This window comes from Humulus lupulus, chromosome 8, assembly GCF_963169125.1.
Source record: "Humulus lupulus chromosome 8, drHumLupu1.1, whole genome shotgun sequence".
Lineage (NCBI taxonomy): Eukaryota > Viridiplantae > Streptophyta > Magnoliopsida > Rosales > Cannabaceae > Humulus > Humulus lupulus.
This window is the reverse complement of record NC_084800.1, coordinates 178,358,784-178,373,130: the sequence shown is the minus strand read 5'-3', so window position 1 is coordinate 178,373,130 and position 14,347 is coordinate 178,358,784. Positions and strand designations below refer to the sequence as shown.

At 41.4% G+C, this 14,347-nt stretch overlaps 1 long non-coding RNA gene across 1 annotated transcript; it reads left to right on the top strand.

Annotated features, from left to right (window-relative positions):
• Positions 1-1,091: 1,091 nt before the first annotated feature.
• Positions 1,092-3,373, top strand: LOC133798714 (uncharacterized). The gene is made up of 2 exons (XR_009875983.1): positions 1,092-2,509; positions 3,148-3,373. It is a non-coding gene; the product is annotated as an uncharacterized LOC133798714 (long non-coding RNA).
• The last annotated feature ends 10,974 nt before the right edge of the window (positions 3,374-14,347 follow it).

Here is a 14,347-nt window from a genome sequence, read left to right as displayed (position 1 = left end):
TGGTAATTTGGCCCATTGAGGGCGTAATTGTATATTTGTATGCATGTTGGTGATATATTGTTGAGGCCACATTATAATGTGGATTTGTTCGAGCTATTCGGCATGAGACGATCTTTGAAAGTTAAGTAGCAGTTTAGTCATAACAGGATTAGGTTCGAGGCTCGAGGTGAGTCTCGAGGTGAGTCTCGGGATGATTAAATGATTAGAACGTTGCCGGGAATATAAGGGTAACGAGATTTGAATTATTGGTATTTGGGAATATCGGGAATAGCGAGAATTGGAGAGCGTTAATTATGATTAACGAAATAGGTTGGAAATGGCGATTTTACCCTTGGGGAGATTTTAGAAGCTTTAAATGACCTAGGAGTATTAAGGTCATTTGGCTTGGGATATATATGTTTTTGGTTGGCTGTAGAAACATATAGAACAAAACAGAGCCCTCACTTCTTCTTCACGTCATCACCTTCTCTCTATCTTCATTTGAAGTTTTGGTCCCAAATTGAAGAATCAAGCTAGGAAATCACAGCTTGGGGGTGAACTCCAAAAATTAACACGCAAGTATACGCGGTCCAATCAAGTAACATATGATAAGTGAAGTGTCGATCTCACGAAGACTGCTATTAATTACCAATAATTAACCTCTAATTCTAATTGATTTAATTAATAATTTCAGATTTATAAATAAAATAATTATTACTAAAAATTAATAAAACTATTAAGCACTTAAAGAAATGCAGAGATGAAATTTGATTTAATTCAATGGATGCAAAAGTTAGGGCTTTAGTTTCATTAACCATCCACTTATGATTTCTAACCAATTCTCAATATTTCTTAATTCTATTGTGGTAGCAGATTACAATTATATATTATAGTCTTGTTAGGATCCATAATTCTCTACAATATACTATTTCCTACATCTCTGTGGTAAATCAATATATTGCAGGCTTTAAACACATAATCTCTAAACTACACAATTCATAGAAGTACTTTCGTCTAATATAAAATTGTGATTATTTACCTATAGCATAATTATCCTTCTCTTTTCAGAGTATAGGTTAAAATCATATAAACATGTAAATGATGATCAAACATTCACAAGCATTAAGCATAAGATAAATAATCCACAGCAGAAGAAAGAAATTCAGGAAAATTTCATTAAGAAATCAAAAGTTTCAAGAAGAATCCACTAACACCCTAATAACAAGATTAGTTCAAAGCCAACATGATGAAATCAATCAAATTAAATATAAACATAAACTCCAGAAAAGGGAATACAGAAGAAATTAAGAAATCAAACTCTAGGTCTTCAATGCTCTCCAAAATCTCTAATAACTTCTAATAATGAATGAATCCCCTAATTAACTCTTAAAAACGTATTTAAAAAGAAACCCTAAAATATCTAACAATTTTTCCCTTCTGCAGGCCACGTACAGACATACGCGCCGCGGCGCGCCTCTTTAGATATGCGCAGCCTCCTCTCTGTTTTCAGTGAGCGCCGCGACCCTTCCTACATGCGCCGCGGCCATTGAAAACTTCAGAAAATGGCCCTCTCTGCTTTTTCCTTGCGCCGCAGCTCTTCATTCAAGCGTCGCAGCCCCTCTAATTTTTTCCAAAAGTTTGTTCCCGAACTCCAAAACAAACAATTATCTCCGCAAATGAGTCTTCAACTTTCTTCTTGTCAACTTTTAGCATAAATTTCCCAATTTAAGCTGATTTTCCTGTCATTTTCCAAACTTCACGTTTTCTTCTCCTATTTCCTGCAAACATACGAAAACAAGCATAATACCGCATAACACTCCACCAAAATGACTCAAACTTAACCTAAACACATGTTAAAAACTATGCTAAAAACAGACTCATCAGGGGGTTAAAGACTTAGTTCATCTATTGAGGAGGATTCAAACCAGCTTGAGGTAAGAAATTGTCCATGAATTTTAAGCTATACTCTGTTTTCTTTATAGTTTTTGGCTTATAGTTTTGATGTGGATAGTTGGAATCAATGGGAGTTTTTGTATAAGATTGATTGGGTTTTGATGAGGGTATGATGTATATGAAGTTTAGGGGTTGAATTGGGTGTTTTGGTAAGGTTTTGGATTGGTTTGGAAGGTTGGTTTCAAGGGGAATCGCAAGGAGGGAAAACAGAGGTGTTGCTGGTCTGAAGTTGGCGTAGCAGCGCTAAGCAGGGCAGAGAGTCAGGCCTCTCTGACTTGGAAATAGCGCCTCAACGCCATTTAATAAGGCTGCAGCGCTGGTCCATTTTCCAGCAAGCCTATTTTAGGGCTCGGAATGACTTTTAAGGCTCGGGGTTTGGTTCCTTTGCCCGTTTGAGTATTTTAAGATTCCTAAGAGTGCGGGATTGATCCCGGGAGTGTGGTTTTAGATTGTGAACCATTTGTTGATTTACTTTATTAATGGATTATAATTGGTTATGATTAGGTAACCGCTAAGGGACCAAAAGGTTGATCGTTCTCAGGAGTCGTTCTTATTATATTTCTCGCTCAAACGAGAGGTAAGAAAACTGCACCCCGTGTATATGACATGTATGATTGTTGTTGAGGCATGCTGGTTGATAAATATGGACATTGATTGCATATTAAATGCTAGCGAATATTGTTTACTTGTATATAGCACTGACTAGTCAGGGACACTGACCTAAGAGTCAGAAACGGCATAGCGTCTTGAACGCAGGGCCGAATGAAGATTAGATCTAATCGATATCAGCGTTGAATGACTCTAAGGTATTAACGCTGGACCAACCCTAAGGTCGATGAAATTTATAAGCACTTGACTAGTCTAAGCTAGTTACTCAGAGCCAAGGCCTAAGGCCTAGGTGACCGTTCGTCACATGGCTAGGGAACGAAGTTCCATGGTTATGACTCTATGGTCATGAGGTTGGTTATGTTGATGACTAGTCATCATGCACCTAACATGTTTAAGCTAGTGAAAGGTTCACTTATCTGTTAAGCCCGGTGACCCTATCGTCACATGGCTTAAGGGAGCTATACCCACATTCGTGACTTTTGTGACTGTCACTTACCTGTTTTGGACTGAAAGTCCTGAATGATTATTATGATCATTGTTGATATTATATCATGCTATATTATGTTTTCTTGCTGGGCCTTGGCTCATGGGTGCTATGTGGTGCAGGTAAAGGGAAAGAAAAGCTCACCCAGCCTTGAGTGGAGAGCTTAGGTGGTGATGTGTACATATGCGGCCACTTGACCACCACGACCAAGGAGTTCTCAGAGGAACTAGGGGGTTTACCCTATTTTTGTCGCTTAGGTCGACGGGTTTGAGTTGTAAATAACTTGTAAATGTTTTGATGAGCTCATGAATAGTTTTATATACTTAATAAAGCATATCCTTTCCTTTTATTGGTTTTCCACCTTAGCCTGTTAATAACACTTAGAAGCATGTTTTTAACCAAAGGACTCGGGTAGCGAGTTAAATTTCCGGTTCATCGTTCACAGTAACTGTCCTGGGGTAACTAGGGTGTTACAATTGAGGCATGTTAAGTGATGTATATGTGGAATTTGATTGCATATTAAATGCTTCACAATCTTGCTTTTCTGTGAATGGCACTGACCTATGAGTCAGGAATCGGCAATGGTGTCAGTACTGAGTGTGAAGTTGTGACTTACTAGTCAAGTTCAGCAGTAGTACTGAGCAATGGTTGTATGGTATTGGCTTATGAGTCAAGAACGGTATTAGTGTGTTTAACACACGCCGAAAATATTAGATCTAATCGACATAAGCATTGAATGACTCATCATGAGCATTAATGCCTGATCGACCTCAAGTTCGATGAAAACTAAAAGCACTTGTCTAGCCTAATGGCTAGTTTATTTAGAGCCAGGGCCAGAAGGCCTAGGTGACTGCATCATCACATGGCTAAGGGTGCGGAGCCCAAACTAGTGACTCACTCATCAGTCACTCATCTGATTCAAGTTTGTGACTCCATAGTCACTCATCTGGTTTAAGTTAGTGACTTACTCATCAGTCACTCATCTGATTTAAGTTAGTGACTTACTCATCATTCACTCATCTGATTTAAGTTAGTGACTTACTCATCATTCACTCATCTGATTAGGGCTACACGCCCTAGCATGATTATCAGAATCTCGATATTATCTGATTAGGGCTACAAGCCTCAGCATGATTACCAGAATCTTGAAGTGATTTTCACTCATCTATTTAGGGCTATAAGTCTTGTATGATTATCATGATCATCATTTGATATTGTATACATGCAGTAATGAGTTTTCTTGCTAAGACTTGGCTCACGGGTGCTATGTGGTGCAGGTAAAGGGAAAGAAAAGTTCACCCAGCCTTGAGTGACGAGCTTAGGTGACGATGTGTACATATGCGGCCGCTTGACCACCGTAGCCAAGGTGTTTCTTAGAAGAACTAGGGGTTAACCCTATATTTTGCCGCTTAGGTCGGCGGGTTGTAATTTTTATACTGTAATGACCATTTTGAATTGTAAATAACTTTGTAAACGCTTTTATGGGCCCATGTACAGTTTTATGTTTTAAATCAAATATATCATTTATTTTTTATCAAGTTTTTCACCTTAGCCTATTAATAACACTTAGATGCACGTTTATAACCAAATGACTCGATTAGCGAGTTAAGCACGGTTCAAAGCTCACAGTAACGACCTTGGAGTAACCAGGACATTACAACTTGGTATCAGAGCGTGCCAAGGTTTAGGGTTCCTGTAGACTGGCTGGGCATGTACACTCGCCACTAAAAACAAGCTTGACTCATGGTTTGGTAACTATTTATGTAGATATATATATTTAACTGCTTAAATAAAGTATAAATGCTTTACCTGGCTACATGAGATACCTTGATAAGGCTAGGCCTTGACTACTACATCATCAGCAAGAACGTGCTTATTAGTACTGATATTGCTATAACATGCTTAAAATATCTATACCGATCTAAAAATCAATTCCTAAAATCTCAAGTGTACAAGTCTAAGGAGTCATAAACATGAGAGATAATAAAGGAAAGATGAATAGATAAGAGATTATATATATAAATTGAAAATAAAATTGTCTCGAGCAGAAAAACCTTGAACTGAGCCCAAGGGCAATTGTTTACAAGCAGATAAAAAAAGACAAAAAAAAAAACAAAAGGAACAAGATTGTCATTGAGCTCCTCCAAGTTGCTCTAACGACGTGACCTACTCGCCCGCTACAGAAGCATCCCCCGTTTCTGACGACTCTTGCAAGATCCGAGCCTTGAATTTTTCAAGGTACAGATCCCACAACGCGGAAGCCATGAAAGAAAAGTTGTCGTCCTGGTTAAAGGCCCAGCAATAGTACAACATGTCTTCCATGGACGACAGTGAAGCCGCCTTCTCTTCTTTAACTGCAGCCTCGGCCTCTAGCTGTTTTGCTTTGGCTTCAGCAACCTCGACCTGAAGCTGTGCAGTCTGAGCCTGAAGAGCAGCCAAGGAAATCTTTGCAGCCTACTCGCTTTCCTGGGACGAGGTGAGGGCGAACTTGGCATCATACTCGCTCTTTTCAGCAGCCGTAAAAGCAACTTTGGTGGTCTGCTCGCCTTCTTGGGCAACGGTCAGGGCGGTCTTGGTAGCATTGATTTCGACTTGGAGCTCGTTATTTCTAGCCCTAGCCCGAGCTATGTTATAGTGTTGAGCCAGGGCAGACTGTAAAATAACTAGGCAAGTTAGATATATACTTTGCCATGATAAAAACAAAGATGTCTCCAAGAAATGATAACTTACTGTGAGGGTCATCCCCAAGGCTGACTCCAAGACGTTCTCCGGACTCTGCTCCTCGATCGTCCTCAGGTCCCTCGAGCTGGCTCTGTAAGCGTGGCCCACCATGTGGCTCGTTGTCTCGTAGAGAATTCCCCGAAAGGCTTTGGGAATCTTCTCCAGATCCTGGGGATCAACTAGTATGCGGACAATCACAGTTGGGGCAGGAAGAGCTGAAGGATCAGTTTGTATTACTTGATCCCGAGAAGGCGTAAATCGAGGCGGAGGAGGTGGAGGAGGAATCCTCCTCTTGGTGGCAGTAGATGCTGGAGTTGTCGAGCTCGTGCCTTTCCCCTTAGCAGGAGATTTTGAGGCATTTCCTGCTGCTGGAGGGGCTTCTTTGTATATTGGGGCCTCTTCACGATAGGGCCCGAGCCGGCTTTCCCGGCCTGGAAAGCCGTACAGAGGCCAGGAGCTCCGGGTTGTTCCATCGCGTCGCCTGAAAAGAACAAAAAGGGAATTATTTCACAAGTAAAGTAAAAAACATACAAAAAGAAAATAAATAAAGGTCCTACCCTCCGGGCTGGGGGAGGAGTCTATTAGCACGACCTCTGGCCTTGGGGCTACTGGAGTTGAAGGAGAGCCTACGACTAATATTTCTTTGATCCTAGGAGGTTCAGGCTCCGGTTCTACCTCGGGCATGGACTGATCTACATATTGCCTAAACCCAATTGCAAAGGCGCCCTGGATTAGAGAAGGCCAGCTCCTACGATTGGTACCATACTCCTCAAAGATGGCGGATCTAAAATTTAAGGTGCTATCTACCACAATGGTGCTCTTAGGGTAACTATTGTCATGACGCACCACCAAGTGGTCTACACACTGGAGCAAGGTGATATTACGGTCTGGGTTATAGGGGTGACGATGGACGACCTAATTGGGGTTAAATCTAACTAACCTAAAATCGGCAACAACCCTATCTAGCTCCCTATAAGGGTATGGGTTACCTTGGCCGAAAGGGTCGGCTGCTGCCAGTGAAGCAGCTCGCTCTAAATCAAGTTCCTGAACAGCCTCAGGAACCCGCCTCTTTCGTACAAGAGGCACGTCGTCCTCTTCCTCGTCCTCGCCGTCGATGGCCGGCAAGGCATCTTCTTGGGAGGGGGGAGCTCGCAGATTATTGGGAGAGTAGCCTGGGTCTGTAAGGCCAACGTCTGACCTTCACCAATCAATTGGCATGCTAGCATCGTGACATCATTCACGATCTGTCGATAATCCTTCTCACTGGGGGGCAGCCCAGATAATTTCTCGTACTGACCCCCCAGGGTCACAGACTTCACTGTCCTCGCAAATATGGCTATACGAAAAATAAACTCAGTTAATACAAGTACAAGGGAAATATCTTAGAATAAAATTTCACGAGCTGAGATCAGAAGATAAAGAACTTACGAGGACGATTGAAGTATCTGTGTTCACAGTTTTGGAACCCGTTCGACATAAAGAACATGTCTTTATAGTCATTAGGGTGGCTTGGGAGCTTGATGACAGGAGCAGAGTTTGGGAAGCTGGTGAGGTAGTAGAACCTGTCACCTCGACCTCTTTGCTCCAGGTTGGCCTTGAGGCAGAAAAAGTATAGAATATCTGCCGGAGTGGGGACCTCCCACTCGTGCTTTAAAAATAAGTATTTCAGCCCCACCAAAAGCCTGTAAGAATTTGGGGGGACCTGAAAGGGTGCCAACTTCACATAGTTTAGGAAGTCGGCAAAGTATTGGTCCAAGGGAAGGAAGGCCCCTGCCTTTAAATGTTCGTCACTCCAGGCCCCGAAGTTGTCCTAGAGAGGGGAGCAGCTCCGTTCCCCTTTGAACGTAGGTCGGGCAATAAGGACTCCGGTCCTGACCTCAATGTTATGGCTCAACATAATCTTGTTTACCCTCCCCTGGGTCGTGATCTTGGAGACGATTCTTTCTGCCTCGAAGTAAGCATTAAGGTCCACCACTACTTCCTTTTCCACCACTAGACCGAAGTGGGGACTACGAGACTCAGGGGCGACCTCCTTCCCCTTTTGCTTTTGTTGAGAGGACGAGCTGGTTGCATTTTTCTTTGGTGCGTTCTTTTTGGGAGCCATCAAATCGCCTAACAAACAAGAATGACGAGTCACTTAGCATGCGACCTAAGAGATTTTAAAGGTTATGGCACGGAAGTGCGGAGGGGAATGTTGTCTCTAATATATGAGTTGAGTTAGTCTCAGCCTGTTGCATGATGCCACGCGCTATCCTAGATTACGTGCCTCGATTTTCTAACAAAACCCTGATATTTAGGGATCCATGTGTCAGAGTGTCAGACCACTACTTCCCTTGGGGGCGATTTAGTACAAAACCACCCAAGAAGCGTGACCCCTAAGCAACCTGGTTTCGAACCCTAAGAACTTTTCATCTTCTATATCCCGAATGGGTATTTCCTAAAATTCGCCAGAAATTACCCAGAAATTACCCAGTTTTATGAATATCATAGTTCTAGAGATATTTTAAGACCTACTCAATGAACCTAAGTCAAAGCCTATGTGCCAAAAACATTTGGAGAACAACCTAATGAGGACTACGGTGAAGTGTGGATGGGCATAAAAAGAAAAGAGAGACCAGTAAAAAAAAAAGTTTCTTCAAAATCAATAGACAAGGTACTTACAGTGTATTCTTCACCAGAAGGGAAGTAAGCTTTGTAAGGAAAATTTCCTAGAAGACCTCTGGATAACTAGGTAGACCTTCAGACAACTGAGCGCAATGAACGGTTTCTGGATTTTCTGAGAAAGAGGAGGGATCAGAAGTGAAGAAGAAAATATAAGAAAATTTTCAAATGGAAAGTGGTAAAATCTGAAAAGTGTTTCCCCTATTTATACGTAAACGATGTAAGCTAATTTGAACCATCCGATTTGGTTACCACAAGATCCAAAGGCCATGGTTAAAAAGACAAAACGGTGGCAAAAAGGTGACAAGACAATTATTATAGGCCTCGAAACTCGAACAGACACCAATTGTGGTATCCCACGTGTCCAGTACTCGAGTAGTGGGCAGGCATGGATTAATACAGCAGAAGTCTAAAAGTCCCTACTGTGTAGGTTAGAAGGTGACGTCATGAACCACGAGCAGGGACTTGGGGGGCAAATGTGTACCCTAATTTCAGCACGAGTCCTTCACTCAGCTCGGGTACAGCTGACAAATAAATATGTGGAAGAAATAACCAAGGAACCCATTTATCATCCACGTGGACAACTCAGTTTTCACGGTGATTATGCGAGCTAGGGGTGCATAGGTTGCGAAGCGCGAGCTCATGATATTCATACGATCTCCATAGTACGAGCTCGGAGATATATCTAGCTTGTGATAACTCAAATATATTGCGTACCCGCGAATCTCCAAAGACTCGAATACTTTTATACGATTATTTATGACCAACCTGTCATATTTAATGTCCCAGATATTAGGAGACCATTTATTTCGTGATCAGATCATATCCTAGTATAAATGGGAATTGTTTGTATTAAATGTAATAAATACGTAAATCTATGATTGACTCACGCGGTTACCCAAACTTGTCCAAAGAATTTATCTATAAATACTGGGAATATTGGATAGGAAAAAGGGAGGATTATTCTGTAATACTGAAACTCTGCCAAAATAGAGAGAGAATAACAGTAATAATATAGACTCGTGGATTAGGTGGATTTTAACCACTGAACCACGTAAAAAGATTTGTGTTTTTGAGAATTCATTTCTTATTTCGATTTATTATCAAGCACTAATCAACCTTGTTATTTTCTTAATTCACTATTGGCGAAAAAATGTGTCAACAGAGACATTCCCACAACTTTCAAGAATTAGTTGAATTGGGAAACAAATTTTCACTGTCAACTCCTCCCATCTTTTTTAATCTAAATACTGCAATGTAATTGATGGAAAAAGAGACTGTTCACTCTGCTTAGAGACAAATGTACAAAGGACCCCTTAGCGCCAAACACCTAGAAGCTCCACTCTTAAGAGCTTTAAAATGTAAATCCAAGCTTATACATCAATAAAAAATGACTTAGTGGACGTAGGTCACTTTTTGGGTTGAACCACTATAAACTCTCTATATTTTTTTTACTCTTTTAAGGAATCATTACACATTAATCACATATCAAACATATCACACACTTGAGTCCACTCTCAAAAATTTGTTCTTAATTATTCCTTGGATGATTGATGAAAAAATAAGTCAATATTTTGGTGCATTCATTGATAGTCGAACTCAAGAAGACAATATATATCAAGTTCACAAAGTTCTATTGTTTCGACGGACCCCATCCATGAAACAATCCACTGAGAAGATACCCCAAAGTAATTGGCGATGTCAAGGATGGTCCTTGCATTGTAATGCCTTAGGCTCCAAGCTTGCCACCCTTCGAGAAGGTGATCAAGCCAGTCATGAAGACAAGGAAGTCTAAGCCCCGGTTGGTCATACATGTTGTGTCGCATAATCATGCGCCGCGTGATGAAATTTGTCATGTCCGAGGCAGAGATCCCAAAAGTTCCTGCCACTGAAGTAAAGGCGGGGTCGCCAGTCATTGTACGTACCTTGTTAATATCTATATTGGCAGAAGAGTCATTCTCTTCTTTTACCTTGATTGTAGGACGTTTTCCTTCTTCCATCGACTACGAGTCTTGCGAAGTTGGTGAGGTCTCGCCAACCAAGGAATGGGAAGTTGGTGAGGTCAAGCTAAACAAGTGAGGCAAAGTTGGCGAGGGTATGCCAACCAAGTGATGAGAAGTTGACGAGGTCACACCAAAAAAGTGACACAAAGTTAGTGAGGTCACACCAAGTAAGGAAAAGTTTGCAAGGTCACGCCACCCAAGTGATGAGAAGTAGCCCTCCCAAAATTGTTACAACAAAAATGGCAAGGCCACCCACACAACATTTAAGGGGAGAGGCTTGGCAAGGGTTAGGGGAAGTCAACATGAGGAACGAGGCAGACCCAAAAGGGAAAGTGGTGAGGCCACACAAGGTTTAGGCGAGCCTGCCAACAACAACACTACGTGAGTAGCAAGGCCGCACATGAGCGAAGCTCTCCCAAAATTTATGCGATAAGGAGGCGAGGTGGCCCCTAAAAGGCAATTGGTGAGGTTAACACGACCTCTCTAAATACAAAAGTAGTTGGTGAAGCTACCAAAAACAAAAATCAACAAAGTCACACCAACCAAGTGGTGAGAAATAGGTGAGGGTAGCTAGGTAGCAATGTGGCTCCTAAAGTTGGTGAGGCCAATTTGCATCAAGCATAGATCAGCAAAGCCATCAAAGTGGGAAGACTAAATTCAACAACTAGGTGTTGTTGAGGCTATCTCAGGCAAAACCAGCTAGGTTAGTCCCCAAAATAGGGCTACCCTTAATGAATTCGACGAAATGATCCCTTAGTGAACTTGACAAGGCCATCCCTACTTAAGTTAGTGACATGGTCCTTTCATCTCGACGAAATGAACTCAGCAACGGGGTCCTTGTAACGCTCTGATAGTCAAGACCGTTACACTGTGTATTTTAAATAGTTCTTAACTCGCTAAACGAGTCATTAGTCCGTAAACGTGCATCTAAATATGATTAACGGTCCAGGGTTAAAAATTTCAGTCAAAAGGAATGAATATTTCATTAAAACGTTAAGATGTACATGAGATCCCATAATAAATGTTTACAAAGTTGTTTACAGTTCCAAAATAGTCATTACAACTCAAAAGTTACAACTCGCCGACCTAAGTGGCAAAAATAGGGTTTAACTCTAGTTCCTCTGAGAAACCTTGGCTGTGGTGGTCAAGTGGCCACATATGTACACGTCGCCACCTAAGCTCTCCAACTCATGGTTGATCCAGCTTTCCTTTCCCCTTACCTGCACCACATAGCACCCGTGAGTCAAGGCCCAGCAAGAAAACTTAAACATGCTCATAAGCAGTTAATAACACATCTCCAAATCATAATAAACATGGCTAGTGATAATAACCTTACTCATGCATGCATACCATTTATATAAATGACTACAACGTCATATGGGACCAAATGCCCTAATTAAATGATTAAGTGAATCATATCAGGGCCCGTTGCCCAAGTACAGGACTAGTAAATCACACTGGGCTCAACGCCCTAGGATCTGGGACTAATACGTCACCCCGGGGCCCATTGCCCTATCCTCTGAATAACCAGCCTCTAAGCTGGCCCAGCGTACCTAGCGCTTTAGTTTTCCACGACCATTGGGTCGGACAAGCGTATAATGCGCTCCTGATTATATCCAACCCTATCGAGCAACTCTCTACGAGCTATTGCCGCCCTTGACTCATAAATCAATGCTTTTTGACCAGCACTTAGCGCTATTGTCGTCCTTGACTAATAAGTCAATGCCTTTTCCAATTATACAATGATATCAAGCATTCATCACATAACAAACATCCATATACAGAGCACTCAACATGCTTAATCAATATTCACAAGCATAATCATAATCATGCGCATTTACAGGGGCCAATGCCCAAGCAAAACTATATTCAACATTCAGGCCAAGCCCTAATCATGTACATCACGTAATGGGTGCAGTTTTCTTACCTCAAGTCCAAGTGTAAAGTAAAATAAGAACGACCCTCGAGCACGATCCTAATTATGAGCCCCTAGCACTAACCTAGTCACAACCAAGTATAGAATCCCATCAATAATGAATAAATAAAGGCTTTCTAACCAAGTCCTAGCCTCAGAGACGTCAATTCCTACTAAACCGGGTAATAGGATTGATCCTTTGAGTTCCCGCACTCAAAACCTTCCTAAGGCCAAAAATCCCTTAAGCGTCGTGGCCCCAAGCTTCTGAGCCGTGAACTGCCCAAGATAGAGGCCCCAGCCTCTTTTCTGCCTGCACCCCGTGCCACGACGGGCCTAATAGGCTCCGCAACCCAAATAGCCAAATAGCCAGCTGCTTTTTCTTCGTCAAGCTTGAGTCGCGACATCCAAGAACAGGGTCGCGGCTTGACCTAGAACTCAGCCTTTTTCCTCCATTTTTCTCATATCAAAACCCTCCATAAACCTATCCCAACATATCCAAATCCCCCCAAAAAAAGTTCCCAATCAACGCAATGGCTCAAAACCATCAAAACTCAAGTTTCAAACAATTCAAAACTCATCAAAACATAGAATCCAATTCAAATCTTAAGAAACTTAAGGAAATAGAAACTCATAAATTCAAAGCTTAAATTACCTCTAATTATGTCGTTTTCCCACTAAATCATCAGGCTATCAAGCTTCTAATCTTTACTAGAATTATTATGACTCTAACCTTGCTTGAATCTCAGCCCTAAAACTCGAGTTTCCTTTGAAAATACTAACGAACGTCAAAAAGAGAACTGGAGAGAGAAAAAAAGTGTTTGAACATACTTTCTGTTTCTGATAGGTTACTTTGAGCTCAAGTAACCTGAAGTAAAACCCTAGGCTTGGGGTCCCAAAAACGCCCCCGAGGGTAAAATAGTCAAAATTCTCATAATTCTCTCATGATCTCACTAACTCCCAATATATCATCAAATAATCATTCACATTACCCAATATCCCGGTAATGTGCTAAATACCCAATAAACCCATTGACTCACCCTGAGTCAAGTATTGGTCTTATTGTGACTTTCCCGCTAACTTGCTCTCTAGGATCGCCTCGTGCTGAGTAACCCAAAAATATCCACATAATAATGTGGTCTCACACATTATGCCAAATATCACATATATGCCAAATATACCCATAACGAGCCAAATTACGAAAATTGCTCTTCTGATAAGAAATAGGCCCACATGCATATTTAATACACTTAAACATGCATATCAATTCATATTATAATATAACTCACATAACCATGCAATGATACACATATATATCACATAAATACATCATTTCCATAATTTGTCATCTTGACCCCCTAATCAAGGCTCTAAGCCTTATTAGATAATTTGGGACGTTAAAACGATCCCCTCCTTACAGAAAATTCATCATCGAAATTTTACCTGAACAGATCGAGATACTAATTCTGCATATCTAACTCCAGCTCCCAAGTCGCTTCCTCGACCTTGCTGTTCCTCCATAATACAATAACTAAAGGTATAGTCTTGTTCTTCAAAACCTTGTCCTTCCTGTCTAGTATCTGAACTGGTTGTTCCTCGTAGGAGAGATCTGCCTTAAGCTCCAGTTCCTCGTAACTCAACACATGAGTCACATCTGACACATATTTCCGAATGGCCGAAATATGAAATACATTATGTATGACCGACAGTGCTAGAGTTAACGCCAACCTATAGGCCACTTGACCAATCCTTTAAAGGATCTCAAATGTTCCCACAAATCTAGGGCTCAACTTGCCATTCTTCCAAAATCTCCTCACCCCTTTCCATGGTGAGCTCTAAGGAAGACATAGTCTCCCACTTGGAACTCCACATTCCTACGTTTGTGATTAGCATAACTTTTCTGTTTGCTTTAAGAAGTGAGCATTCGAGCTTTGATCTTCTCAATAGTCTCATTGGTCCTCTGAACTACCTCAGGACCCAAGTATTTCCTTTCTCCTGTCTCATATCAATGAATGAGAGATCTAC